The sequence below is a fragment of the Leopardus geoffroyi genome, chromosome E3 (assembly GCF_018350155.1).
Source record: "Leopardus geoffroyi isolate Oge1 chromosome E3, O.geoffroyi_Oge1_pat1.0, whole genome shotgun sequence".
Taxonomy (NCBI): domain Eukaryota; kingdom Metazoa; phylum Chordata; class Mammalia; order Carnivora; family Felidae; genus Leopardus; species Leopardus geoffroyi.
In genome coordinates, this window is record NC_059340.1 from 9,687,734 (window position 1) to 9,700,351 (window position 12,618).

At 47.6% G+C, this 12,618-nt stretch overlaps 1 protein-coding gene across 1 annotated transcript in view; it reads left to right on the forward strand.

The window, feature by feature from the left end:
• The first annotated feature begins 4,520 nt into the window (after positions 1-4,520).
• Positions 4,521-12,618, forward strand: part of POM121C (POM121 transmembrane nucleoporin C) — a 52,778-nt gene continuing 44,680 nt past the window's right edge. The window contains exons 1-2 of the mRNA XM_045461879.1: positions 4,521-4,695; positions 11,301-11,437. The gene's annotated coding sequence lies outside the window, so the exon portion shown is untranslated. The remainder of the gene's footprint in view (positions 4,696-11,300; positions 11,438-12,618) is intronic.

Here is a 12,618-nt window from a genome sequence, read left to right on the forward strand (position 1 = left end):
ATAAGCAAGAGCTTGTCCCTTCTTTAAGGACCTTCCAGACTTGGAAGATAGACACATACATGAGAAACTGAAGGATACGTGTGAAAGAGATGAAACGCTGTTTGAGGAAATCCAGCGGTATTCAAAGGAAAGAGAGGGGTGAGGCGATCACTTTAGGAGGTAACAGCATCTAGAGAGGTGTTTTTAAGGAGAAAGACGGAAGCACGCTTCAAAGCTAAAACAACGTCAAAGGAGGTAGAGATGGAGGTATGGCGGAAGGAGGAGGAGGGCTGTAGCACATTCCTTGAGACATGGATTCATTCATTCCTCCCCCAAGTCCTTATTCAATGCCCGCCATGTTGAAGGCACGAGGGACACAGTGCCAGGGACACATCTGCCCTCCAAAAGCGTGGGTGGTCCGGTGGGTCAGCTGACGCCGAACCAGTGTGATGCAGGACCCAAAAGGTTCGTGGAAAGGGGGACCAGTATGTTCAAGAAGCTAGTACATTCAAGGAGGTCAGGGGAAGCTCCCGTGAGCAAATGACATGTAAGCTGAAACCTGAAGAGTAAGGAGAAGTTGGCAGTGGGGGAGGGAGGTGGGGGAGGAATACTCCAGGCAAAGCTAACAGCAGGGAGAGAGACTTTGGAACACTGAAGAATGACAGAAGCCTGTGCAGATGGAGCGTGACCAAACTGAGTGCCAAATTGGAGAAGGTCTCGAATGCCACTTGAAGGATTGGAGGCTTTGTTAACGTTTTGGTTTTTTTTTTTTTTTTTTTTTTGAGACAGGGAGAGACAGAGCATGAACAGGGGAGGGTCAGAGAGAGGGAGACACAGAATCTGAAACAGGTTCCAGGCTCTGAGCTGTCAGTACAGAGCCCAACGCGGGGCTCGAACTCACGAACCACGAGATCCTGACCTGAGCCGAAGTCAGACGCTTAACCGACTGAGCCACCCAGGTGCCCCAGGATTGGAGGCTTTGTGCTCAGGACTGGAACAGGGGTGCGACATGCCACCAGCTATCACCTCTCATCTAAATAGCCTTCTAGATCTCTTACCCAGCTCTGCAGGCTGCCAAACCATTCTCATTCAGCAGCTAATTAACATCCCCAAAGTCACACCTCCTCTTGTCATCCTCCCTTCTTAAAACCCTTCAAGGGCTTCCTATTGTTGTTTTTTTTTTTTTTAATTGAGGTGAAATTCTCATAAAATTAACCATTTAGTACACTTTGGACATTCACACCGTCATGCAACCACAATCTCTTTCCGGTTCCCAAACATTTTCATCTGCCCAGAAGAAAACCTCTTACCCACTCAGCAGCCACCCTGACCCACCCTCTCCCCAGCCCCTTGAACCAACTGATTTGTTTCTGTCTCTATGCAACGGTGGATGACAGATGGTGTTATAAGCCAGTGAGGAAATTATGGGGTATCTAAATACTCAAAACATTAAGTTTTATGGATATAAGTGGGGGGGGGGGGAGGGTGTCACTGAGACAGAGAACAAAGGAAACTTCATTTTTACCTGGACTCTTTCCTTTAGACAGATATCCCATACGGCACGTCTAGCATATTGAATATTTGAAGCTGAAGGAAACTGAGAAATAGCATGTACAGCAAGGACTTTGTGGCCTTCCTCTGAAGCAGGTCATGTGAGAGGTACCCTCCTTATACCTGGAGGAAAGGAACGTCCTTATCTCCATGTGAGGGATGCTGAGAAGAATCAGAACAGGGCTTCCCTGCTGTTTCTCCCAGTGTACTGCGCTCAGCTCACATTTTCTTCATTCTATCAGTTTTCTTATTTATTTATTTATTTATTTATTTATTTATTTATTTATTTATTTTTGAGAGAGAGCGAGCGAGCAGGGGAGGTGCGGGGGGTGGGGGGAGGGGGGACAGAGGATCTGAAGCGGGCTCTGCGTGGACCCCAGAAAGCCCGAACTCACGAACTGTGAGATCACGACCTGAGCCGAAGGCAGACTCTCAACCGACTGAGCCACCCGGGTGCCCCTCATTCTATCACTTTTTCCACGACTTTCATCATTAAACCTAGCATAGCAACACTCAGGTTTAACTAACCACTTCTTTAGGTCTTCACTCCTGTATGAAGACGCCCACGTCATGTAAAACTGATTTTATATAAAAGTGTACGTTTTTCTGTTGTTCATCTGTCTTCTGTTGCAAGGGCCCCAGCTAAGAAGGTAGAAAGGCAGAGGAGGGAAAAGACCTTTTCCTCCCCTGAAGTTTCTGACAACCACAAAGGGACGGCCGGGATACCTCACTTGCTCCAGAGCAATTAGATGTAGGTGAAAGCCTTTACTAAAAGTACAATGGGATTGAGTGGCAAGTTTGGGGCAGACTTTAGGAAACTGGGGTGAAATGCTGTAGTTAATTCGACAGCAAGGTTCCAGAACGGATAAGAGAACTTCCAAATCTGCAGGAGGAGCACAGTGCCATTAGAAAGCATGCACTGGGGGGCGCCAGGGTGGCTCAGTCGGTTAAGACGCCGACTTCGGCTCAGGTCGTGATCTCACCGTCTGTGAGTTCGAGCCCCGTGTCGGGCTCTGTGCTGACAGCTCAGAGCCTGGAGCCTGCTTCCGATTCTGTGTCTCCCTCTCTCTCTGACCGTCCCCCGTTCATGCTCTGTCTCTGTCTCAAAAATAAATAAACATTAAAAAGAAAAAAAAAAGAAAGTATGCACTGGGCACTGGGTGGCTCAGTCAGTTGAACATCCCAACTCTTGATTTCGTCTCAGGTTATGATCTCACGGTTGGTGAGATCGAGCCCCGCGTCAGGCTCTGAGCTAACAGTGCACAGAGCCTGCTTGAGATTCTCTCTCAAAATAAACTTAAAAAAAAAAAAAGAAAGCATGCATCTACAGAGGAGTGATGGCATGATTCTTTGGTTTCCACCGGCAATGTTTAGAATCTCTGCAGCCAGACTGGAGAGAAGACACAGGCTGGTTTTGCAAGGGATGGACATTGGTCAAAAGGGTGGAGTGAAAACTCACTGAGGTGAGAACTGGATGGGTCAGGATATCCAAGCCATTTGGGAAAGGAAGAGAAGCCCAGAGGGGGCCGCTGGTTACAGCCAAAGAGACCTGGCTGCCATGAGGGTGAAAAGTCTATTCATAGAAGAACTGGAGAAATGTGAATTATGCATTAAAAGGAAGGAGCAAGAGAGGTAACATAATCATTTTATGGGAGGAATGAGAGATTGCAGAGTTTGACCCCCTCCCCTTCCCCCAGATGGCTTTTCTTTAATGCTGAGACTGGTAGAACAGGTGTTAGCTACTCAGTTTCAACGTTTATTTATTTTTGGGACAGAGAGAGACAGAGCATGAACGGGGGAGGGGCAGAGAGAGAGGGAGACACAGAATCGGAAACAGGGTCCAGGCTCTGAGCCATCAGCCCAGAGCCCGACGCGGGGCTCGAACTCACGGACCGCGAGATCGTGACCTGGCTGAAGTCGGACGCTTAACCGACTGCGCCACCCAGGCGCCCCGTTAGCTACTCAGTTTCATCCAAACCTTGAGACAGAATGATTGTGAGGGGGTAATACCCCTCAGCTATTGTAAAGAAAAAAAAAAAAAAAGGTGCCCTTTGGGTCTGCCTTCAGTGTAATTGTGCCATTTTCCGGGCAGTCTTTACAAAGGTCTGAGTAATTTACAAGGGAACAAAACAAAAACCCGACAACTAGCCGTGGGAGATGTCCAGCTACTTGCGGGTGCTCTGTTCCTGGGGGTCCCAGAGAAACCCTGCACAAGCAAAGGGCAGAGCCGCAGGAGGATTTGGGTTCTCAAAGAGCCACACAGCCTGGGAGGCACACACCACCCTAAGGGACGCGGGTCACTGAACGTGAGCGGATTCCCTCCTTCCTGGGGAAAGAGTCACCGAATAGGATCCCGCAAGTCTACAAGGCGAGGACGGAAGGCGGGAACGACGGCCAGCAGGCGCTCTTCCCTTCCTGACCCGAGACTCCCGAAGCCCACTGCGGGTAGGGAGCAGCCTAGAGCGGTTGCCCGGCAACCGGCTCCCTCGCCTGCTCTCGCGGGAGTCGCCCACAGTGACGCGAGACGCGCGTGGTGCACGGCGGGACCACGCGGCGTTCTCCTGCTGGCGGCGGGCTGGCTACGGAGGTTGGAGACGCGTCCTCACGGCCCAGGCTGGAGTACAACGTGGCCTCCCGGGCCGCAGCCTCCTGGGCTGGCCGCTTGCCGGGGCCGTGGATGGGCCACCGCCTGGAGGTGCGCCGTGGGGTAAGCTCCTTCCGCGCGCTCTGGCCGCGGGACCTCGCGCGTCCCCGTCCTTGAGGCTCGCTTTTGGGCCGGCCACCAGCGCTTGCGACTCCCGCGAGGTGGGGGCCGCAGGACGCTGTGCACCTGGGTGTGTCGGGCACGTCATAATGGAAAGGCAGTTCGGCGCATAGTAGGTGCGCAGCGTTTGCTGCTTAGCGGGCGCTCCAGCGGTCGATCCTGCGCCTTTTTCGCCGATTCCTGGGCCCCCGTGGGTTCCATGATGCCGCTCCTTCGATGACATTGGGTCTCCTCTGCCTGCTGCCCCTTCCTTGGTTTCTGCTCCTGAGCATTACGTCTCTGTTCAGGATTCAGTTCTTGGCCCTCTTTTGAGAGATGTTGGCCAGCCCTCCCGTCTCCCTGATCACCAAGGTTGTTTACATGGCTCCTAAATGCTGTCGTCGTCAGACAGGACTTCTCCTGTAAGTTCTAGGGCTGCATTTCATCTCTTTGTAGGGCAGCTTTGTGCCTTTTTCCCATATCGCAGACTCCGCCTGAATCTGGCCTCGTGATTTTCGCTTGTCTCCCAGTCTCCCTCCTCCTGTGTGTTGGCTGACTCAGTTCACAGCAGTCACTAAGGCATGAAACCGTCAGATTTGAGTCGTGACCAGCTCTTCAGCGCCATCATTCCGTGAGGTGGCGGATCCTCTAAAGCTGTCCCCATCCTTCTGTTCCCACGGGTCTTTTCGGGCTCTGTCCCATTTCTTCATTTAATTTTCTTCAAACCGGATAATTTCAAAGGACCGGTCTTCAAGTTTGCTGATCTTTTCTTTTACTTCTCAGATTTGCTGCTGAACCCCTCTAGTGAGCTGTTCATTTAATGTACTCTTCAGTCCAGAATTTCTGGCTGGTTCGTCTCCGTAATTCTTTCTTTTCATAGATTTTCTCCTTTTGTTCATCTCTTGTTTTCCTGATTTCCTTTAGTTCTTTGGCCGTGATTTCCTGAGCTCACTGAGCACATTTAAGATGGTTGGTTTAAAGTTTGTGTTTAGTAAGTGCAATGCCTGGGCTTCCTTGGGGATGGTTTCAGCCAAATTCTTTTTTTTTTTTTTTTCTTTTTTTTCCCTGGGAGTGGTCTGTACTTTCCTGTTTCTTTGTGTGTTTTATAATTTTTTTGGTGGCAACTGTACATTCAAATGTTATAACGTGGTGACTTTCAAAATGTGATTTTCTTAGTCATCGGGGATTGCTAATTTTTGTTTGCTGAGAGCCGGGACTGTGTTACCTTTCCAAACTAATTTTGCAAAATGTGTATGCTTTGTTTTTGCATCATCACTGAAGTTTCTGTTCCGTTTTCTCTGCAGTCAGTAAGTAACCTGCCATAGATTTCCTTAAATGCTTGACTCTAAGTTGGGGAGCAGGGGAAGGGAATTCTGTCTCTTCAGGTCTGATAGATGCTCCCCGGGGAAGCCGTTGCCGCCAAGAAGGTCAAATGCACAGCAAGTATCTGTGCTGGTCGTCAGGGATCTGTCAGACTGTCCAAAACGTATAACCCCAAATTCGCGGAGGACGAGGTTTCCACAGCCTGCCCTGGGGCCAGCAGATTCTTCAGGAATGCAGGCTGCTACCCATACAGCTGCAGCATGTCTGTCTGAGGAACGGGGGGATATTGGCTGGTTTCCACATCCTGCTCGCTTGCGAAGAATCAGCAACCTCTCCGTTCATTTTGGAAGGACTCCTCTGGTTGTTAAAAGTCTCTGGTCATGTTCCAGAATTCCAAAATAGTTGACTCTAATCATTTTTCCCAGTTCAGTGGTTGCTTTGGTGAAGGGACCAACCTTTAGAGCTTCCTACTCCTCCATTTTGTGTGCTGTCACGCTGGGTAGTTTGGTTTTTTGTTTTTTTGTTTTTGTTTTTTGTTTTGTTTTGTTTTGTTTTTAATTTTTTTTTTCGACGTTTTTTATTTATTTTTGGGACAGAGAGAGACAGAGCATGAACGGGGGAGGGGCAGAGAGAGAGGGAGACACAGAATCGGAAACAGGCTCCAGGCTCTGAGCCATCGGCCCAGAGCCCGACGCGGGGCTCGAACTCACGGACCGCGAGATCGTGACCTGGCTGAAGTCGCCCGCTTAACCGACTGCGCCACCCAGGCGCCCCTGTTTTTTTTTTTTTAATGTTTATTTATTTTTGAGAGAGACTGTGAGCTGGGAGGGGGCAGACAGAGAGGGAGACACAGGATCTGAAGCAGCCTCCAGGCTCTGAGCCATTAGCACGGAGCCTGACACGACGCTCGAACTCATGAAGCACAAGATCATGACCTAAGCCGAAGTGGGACACTTAACTGACTGAAACACCTAGGCATCCCTTGTTTCGTTTTTTTTAATTTGACAGTCTGTGTTTTAAATTGGTCTGTTTAGGGGCGCCTGGGTGGCTCAGTCGGTTGGGCGTCCGACTTCGGCTCGGGTCACGATCTCGCGGTCCGTGAGTTCGAGCCCCGCGTCGGGCTCTGGGCTGATGGCTCGGAGCCTGGAGCCTGCTTCCGGTTCTGTGTCTCCCTCTCTCTCTGCCCCTCCCCCGTTCATGCTCTGTCTCTCTCTGTCTCAAAAATAAATAAACGTTAAATTGGTCTGTTTAGATAATTTACACTTAATATAAATTTTGATTGGTTAGGATTTAAGTCCGCAATTTTACTTTTTTCTATTTGTTCCCTCTGGTTTTTTCTGTACTCTCTTGCCTTTTTCCTTCCCTGTTGTGTGATATTTGAACATTTTTTTAGTATGCCATTTTAATATGTCTAGAGGTTTTTTTTAATTTTTTTTAACGTTTATTCATTTTTGAGAGAGAGGGAGGGAGGAAGCAGGGGAGGGGCAGAGGGAGAGGGAGACACAGAATCTGAAGCAGGCTCCAGGCTCTGAGCTGTCAGCACAGAGTGCCATGCGGGGCCCAAACTCAAGAACCGTGAGATCATGACCTGAGCCTAAGTCGGACGCTTAACCGCCTGAGCCACCCAGGCGCCCCTGTCTAGAGGTTTTTAATGTAGCTCTCATTTTATAGGTTTTAGTGGTTGCTTTAGAGGTTGTATTATACATACTTAGGATAATTTACTAGTATCAGTCATTTTACCAGTTCACGTGGAATGTAGAAATTTTACCACCTTTAGGTCCCTTTGCCTCCCTTTATATGAGGCTTTAGTCTTAAATATTACCTCCGCACACATTGAGAACCACATGAGATGATGTTATAATTTTGCTTTCAGCCATCAAACATAACTAGAAATTCAAGAGATTATATTCACCCAGATATTTACACCAAAAAATGCTTTTTTCTTCATTTCTGTCTGATGTTTCGAGTTTCTGTTATTTCTTTTTCATTTGAAGAAGTTTCCCTCGATGACTTTTTAAAAAAAAAAGATTTTATTTTTAAGTAATCTCTACACCCAACGTGAGGCTCGAACTAACAACCCTGGGATCAAGAGTCACACGCTCTTCTTTTTTTTATTTAAAAACAATTATTTTTAACGCTTATTTATTATTGAGAGACAGACACAGAGCGTGAGCAAGGGAGGGGTAGAGACAGGGGGAGACATAGAATCTGAAGTAGGCTCCAGGCTCTGAGCTGTCAGCACAGAGCCCGATGCAGGGCTCGAACTCACAAACTGTAAGATGATGACCTGAACCGAAGTCGGTCGCTTAACCAACTGAGCCACCCAGGTGCCCCAAGAGTTGCACACTCTTCTGATTGAGCTTGCCATCCACCCTCCTTGATCACTTGTTTTGGAGCCAGTCTGATGGTGGCAGGTCATTTCATTTTCCTTTATTTCATAATGTCTTTATTTCCCCTTTGTTCCTGGAAGATATTCTCACTGGATATAGAATAATGGCTTTTCAGTTCTTTTCTTTCAGCACTTTAAAAATATTTGCCACTTCCTTCTCTCCTCATGATTTCTGATGAGAAATTGTTATTCCTTTGCATTGTTCTTCCCCTGTAGGTAGTATTTTCCCCTGTCAAGGTTTTTTTCTTTATCTTTAATTTTCAGACATTTGATTATGATGTGTCTGGGTGTCGATTTATTTGGGTTTATCCTTTTACGGTTTGCTCAGATTCTTGAATTGATAGGTTTACGTCCTTTGCCAAATTTGGGATATTTCCAGCCATTATTTCAAGTATTTTTTTTAACTTTTTTTCTTTTCTTTTAATTTTTTTAAATTTCCATCCAAATTAGTTAGCATATATTTTTTTAACTTTTTTTAATGTTTATTTTTTTGAGAGAGAAACAGAGCGTGCACAGGGAAGGGGCAGAGAGAGAGGGAGACACAGAATCTGAAGCAGGCTCCAGGCTCTGAGCTATCAGCACAGAGCCCGACACAGGGCTCAAACCCATGAGCCATGAGATCATGATCTGAGCTTAAGTCTGATGCTTAATTGACCGAGCCACCCAGACACCCCTCAAGTTTTATTTGTTTGTTTGTTTGTTTGTTTGTTTATTTATGAGAGAGAGTGAGAGAGCATGCATGCACATGCACAAGCCGAGGAGGGGCAGAGGAAGAGGGGGAGAGAGAATCCCAAGCAGGCTCTAAACCTAGCACAGAGGCTTGATCTCATGACCATTATATCATGACTTGAGCCAAAATCAAGAGTCAGATGCTTAACCAACTGAGCCACCCACATGCCTCTCTTCAAGTATTTTTGTGTCCTTCACTCTTTCCTCTCTTTCTAGAACTCCAGTAAAATGAGTAAGATCTTTTGTTATTTTCCTGTAGACACTTGTTCATTTTTTTCTGTTTTGTCTCTGTTGTTCAGATTGGATCATTTCTACTGATGTGTCTTCAGGTTCACTGATTCTTTCCTCTGTTAAATCTTCATTTTGTATTAAGCACATCCTGTGAATTTTTCACTCACTGTAATTTTTCATTCTGAAATTTCTATTTGGGCCTTAAGATATTTTACTTTGATGAGGCTTGCTATTTTCTGGTATCTTTCAAGAGTGTTCATAATTACTTCTGGGAACATTTTTGTGATAGCTGCTCTAAAATCCTTATTTAATAAATCCAACATCTTGTCACCTTAATGTTGGCATCTGTTGGTTTTCTTTTCTCATTTGAGTTGTTTTTCCTGGTTCTTAGTATGAGGAGTAGGTAATTTTGTATTTTATCCTGGGCGTTTTGAATCTTCTGTTTTGAGGCTCTAGTTCCTATGTAAATCTTCTATGTTAGCAGTTAGTCAGTATGTTTATATTCAAAATGCACATTCTGGTCCCTCTATGTAGCCTCTGGTTTGAAGGTAACTTTGTTTTTCAGAACCTGTGCAGAGCTGTTTTGGCCTGCCCCACTAGTGTGCTACCCAGAGGCCGGTTTGAACCCTCAGAGTATTCCACATTGTAGTTCAGTTGTCAGAGCTTCAGAGCTTTTGCTGTGTTGATGCTGGTGGGTTTCACACATGGGCTGCTTAGGGAGGCATGCCCAGTACTTCATACCCATATTTAAAGAATCCCTTTTTCTAGATCCTCACTGTCTACTTGAGAGGGGAGGGGGTGCCAGCTTTTTTAGTATTATTCAGTTAGTGCAGGTAGTGGATGATGGGGCTCCTCCCCAGTCTCCTCAGTGCCTGGTGGGGAGGGGAGAGGCTCTACCTCTGCTTTGTTGGTGCAAAGTGGGCCTGGTCTACAGGGCTTCGTCCCACAGTCTCTGCAGTACCTGATGGGAGGGGAAAGGTATGGATTCTTTCCCAGTGTTTGCCTGGAGTAGGGTGGCTGTAGTCAAAAGGGTACCGTCCTGCAGAACTACCCTCTTCCTGGTCATTTGGCTGGAGAGAGTGGGCTTTTCTTGGCACTTTTGTGTTTGGGTTGTGGGGGTGGGGCCAGGGCCTGTTGGCGTATTCTGGTTGCAGACTGCTCTGTCACCAGAGCCAAGATATAGAGAAGGCAAAAGAGACAGACCACCCAGGGAACTCACCACTGGGTCTCCTCTCAAGTCCCTAGCCAGTTGGCCTTCTTTTTTCCACCTTTCAAGAGGTTTTTTGATAGTTGCCTCATGTATTTTAAACAGGAGTTTCGGTTGTAATTAGCAAAAGGAATGTGATGGAATGTCCTTACTCCTTCTTCTGTGGGGCCAGGAACAACATCAGGCGTTTTTAATTGTTTTCTTCATAAGTTTTAGAGTGTTACTCCTCATTTTAGCAGTGATACATTTGCTGCCGTTGATGAAAATTCCTATCCATGTTGTGTGGGGGTGACGTCTCATGGCCCCGTCGTGTCAAGCACTTAGAACAGCAGCTGGCCTGGGGGAAGCAGTCATTACGTGGTGGTCGGTGGCTGTTACACCCTTCAATTTTGGCATAGTCTCCGCTTCAAGTAAAAGACAACCCAAAGTGTCTGTGCTCTCCCACTGAAGTAGGGGAGTCGGATTCTTGTTAGCTTCAGTTTGAAGATGAAATTTTCACTCCTCCAACCGTCTGCAGACATTTATTGCGCGCTCACGATGTTGTGCAGCCAAAGACGGACAAATAGTATATATGTGAATGTGCACAATAAAGTAAATAAATGCAGTGAGGGGTGCCTGGGTGGTTCAGTTGATTAAGCATCTGACTTGCACTCCGGTCACGATCTCACGGTTCATGAGTTTGAGCCCTGTGTCAGGCTCTGTGCTGATAGCTCAGAGCCTGACCCGGAGCCCGGAGCCGGCTTCAGTTTCTGTGTCTCCCTCTCTCTCTGCCCCTCCCCTGCTCACACCCTGTCTCTCTGTGTCTCTCAAAACTAAACGTTAAAAAAAGAAATGCAATGAAATTAGTCTGTACTAGATAGAAGGGGGACCCCAGGGCAAGCGTGGCCATATGTTTCAGGTTGAGGAAGGGTTCACAGAGGTGGTGATGCTCAGGTTGAATCTTAGAACATAAGTAGGTTTTCCCCATGTGAGTAAAGGCATTTCATGCAGAAGCAGACATCATTGTGGCAGGTAGTTTAGTGTCCACATAATTTGTGTCATGTCTTCAGGTGGATTGAAATTGTACGCTTAGAGAGGCACACAAGACAGACTCTAACCTAATTTACGAGGTTATGATTCTGGTTTTATCTGTTATCATTTGCATACAGATATTTATAATTTTGCCTGATGGAAAGTATTAGTACTTGCACAGTGATACACAGTAACCATTTGAAAGACAAACTTCATGGATCCGACTCTGCAGGCAAGACCAGCAGCCGTACACGCATTCAGTCCCAAGTAGAAGGTGAGAAAAAGACCCACTGAGTCACTGATCTGAATGGAGGATGAAGGCAAGGAGTACAGGGTAGCAGATGCCTAAGTGATAGCAACTTGAGATTTTACTGTAGACGTGCTGGATCTCCCCGTAGCCACTGGGCTGCTGATACACCTGTGCGGTCTCCATTTTTAGCTGCCTCGAGCATCTGTTAGAGGCAGAGCCGTTTTCTCCAGATTTCCATTGCTTTGTCTGGATACAACTTGGCCAGGTTCCATTTTATCTTCCATGTGGGGGCCTCTGGGGTGGGATGGCAGCTAAACCGGGCAGCTTTCCCCGCACTGTCACCGGTCTGCTGCTGTCCTCTCGAGCTTCTCTTTTCCTAGGACACTGCTGCCTGGAGGCTGCTGCTAATATCGGGGGCAGCACAGAGGGCCTGGCCCAGAGCCCTCGGAATCTCCCCTGTGTATCTTCCTTCTGCACCACTTTTTCCTGCCTCTGCTTTCATCACAGCCTCTCTTTGGACTGCAGCCTCTTACATTCCTCCACCTGAAACTCTTCCCCAGGCTCCTCTTAGCCCCTGACCCCCTCTGCCTAGGACAAGACTTCCTCACTGAGGCCTTTGCTGGCTGACCTCTTCGGCTAAGTTGTGCCCCCACCGCCCATCCTATGCTGTCACGACAGCCTGGGGCAGATTGTATTCCGCCCCAGAATACAGATATTACTTTGTGCCACACAAGATACAGCACCCCGCGTGCTCTTCTTACCACATGACCTTACTGCTGCTCCCGTCACATGATGGTGGCAGTACGTCTCTTCCCCTAGAACCTGTGCACATCTTTGAGATTGCCTTGACCAAATACAGGAGGACAGAAGTGATGCCGTGGTACTTCTCAGGCTAGATCATCAAAATGCCATGCACGTCTACCTTTCTCGCCAGGAGTGCTCACCAGGAGTACGGCCAAGCTGCCACACTCTGAGGGAGCTCAAACTAACCAATAGGGAGAGACAACAGGCAGAAGAAGCATGTAGCTGGAACGGCCCACGGTTCAGCAGAGGTCCCAGCTGATGGCCGGCACCAGCCTCTAGTATGTGAGCTGAGATACCTCTAGATGATTCCAGCCCCCTACCGTCAGCCACTCCTAGCCTTTGAGTCTTCCTAGCTGAGTTCCCAGACATGGTAGAGCAGAAACAAGCCAGTCCCCTGGAAT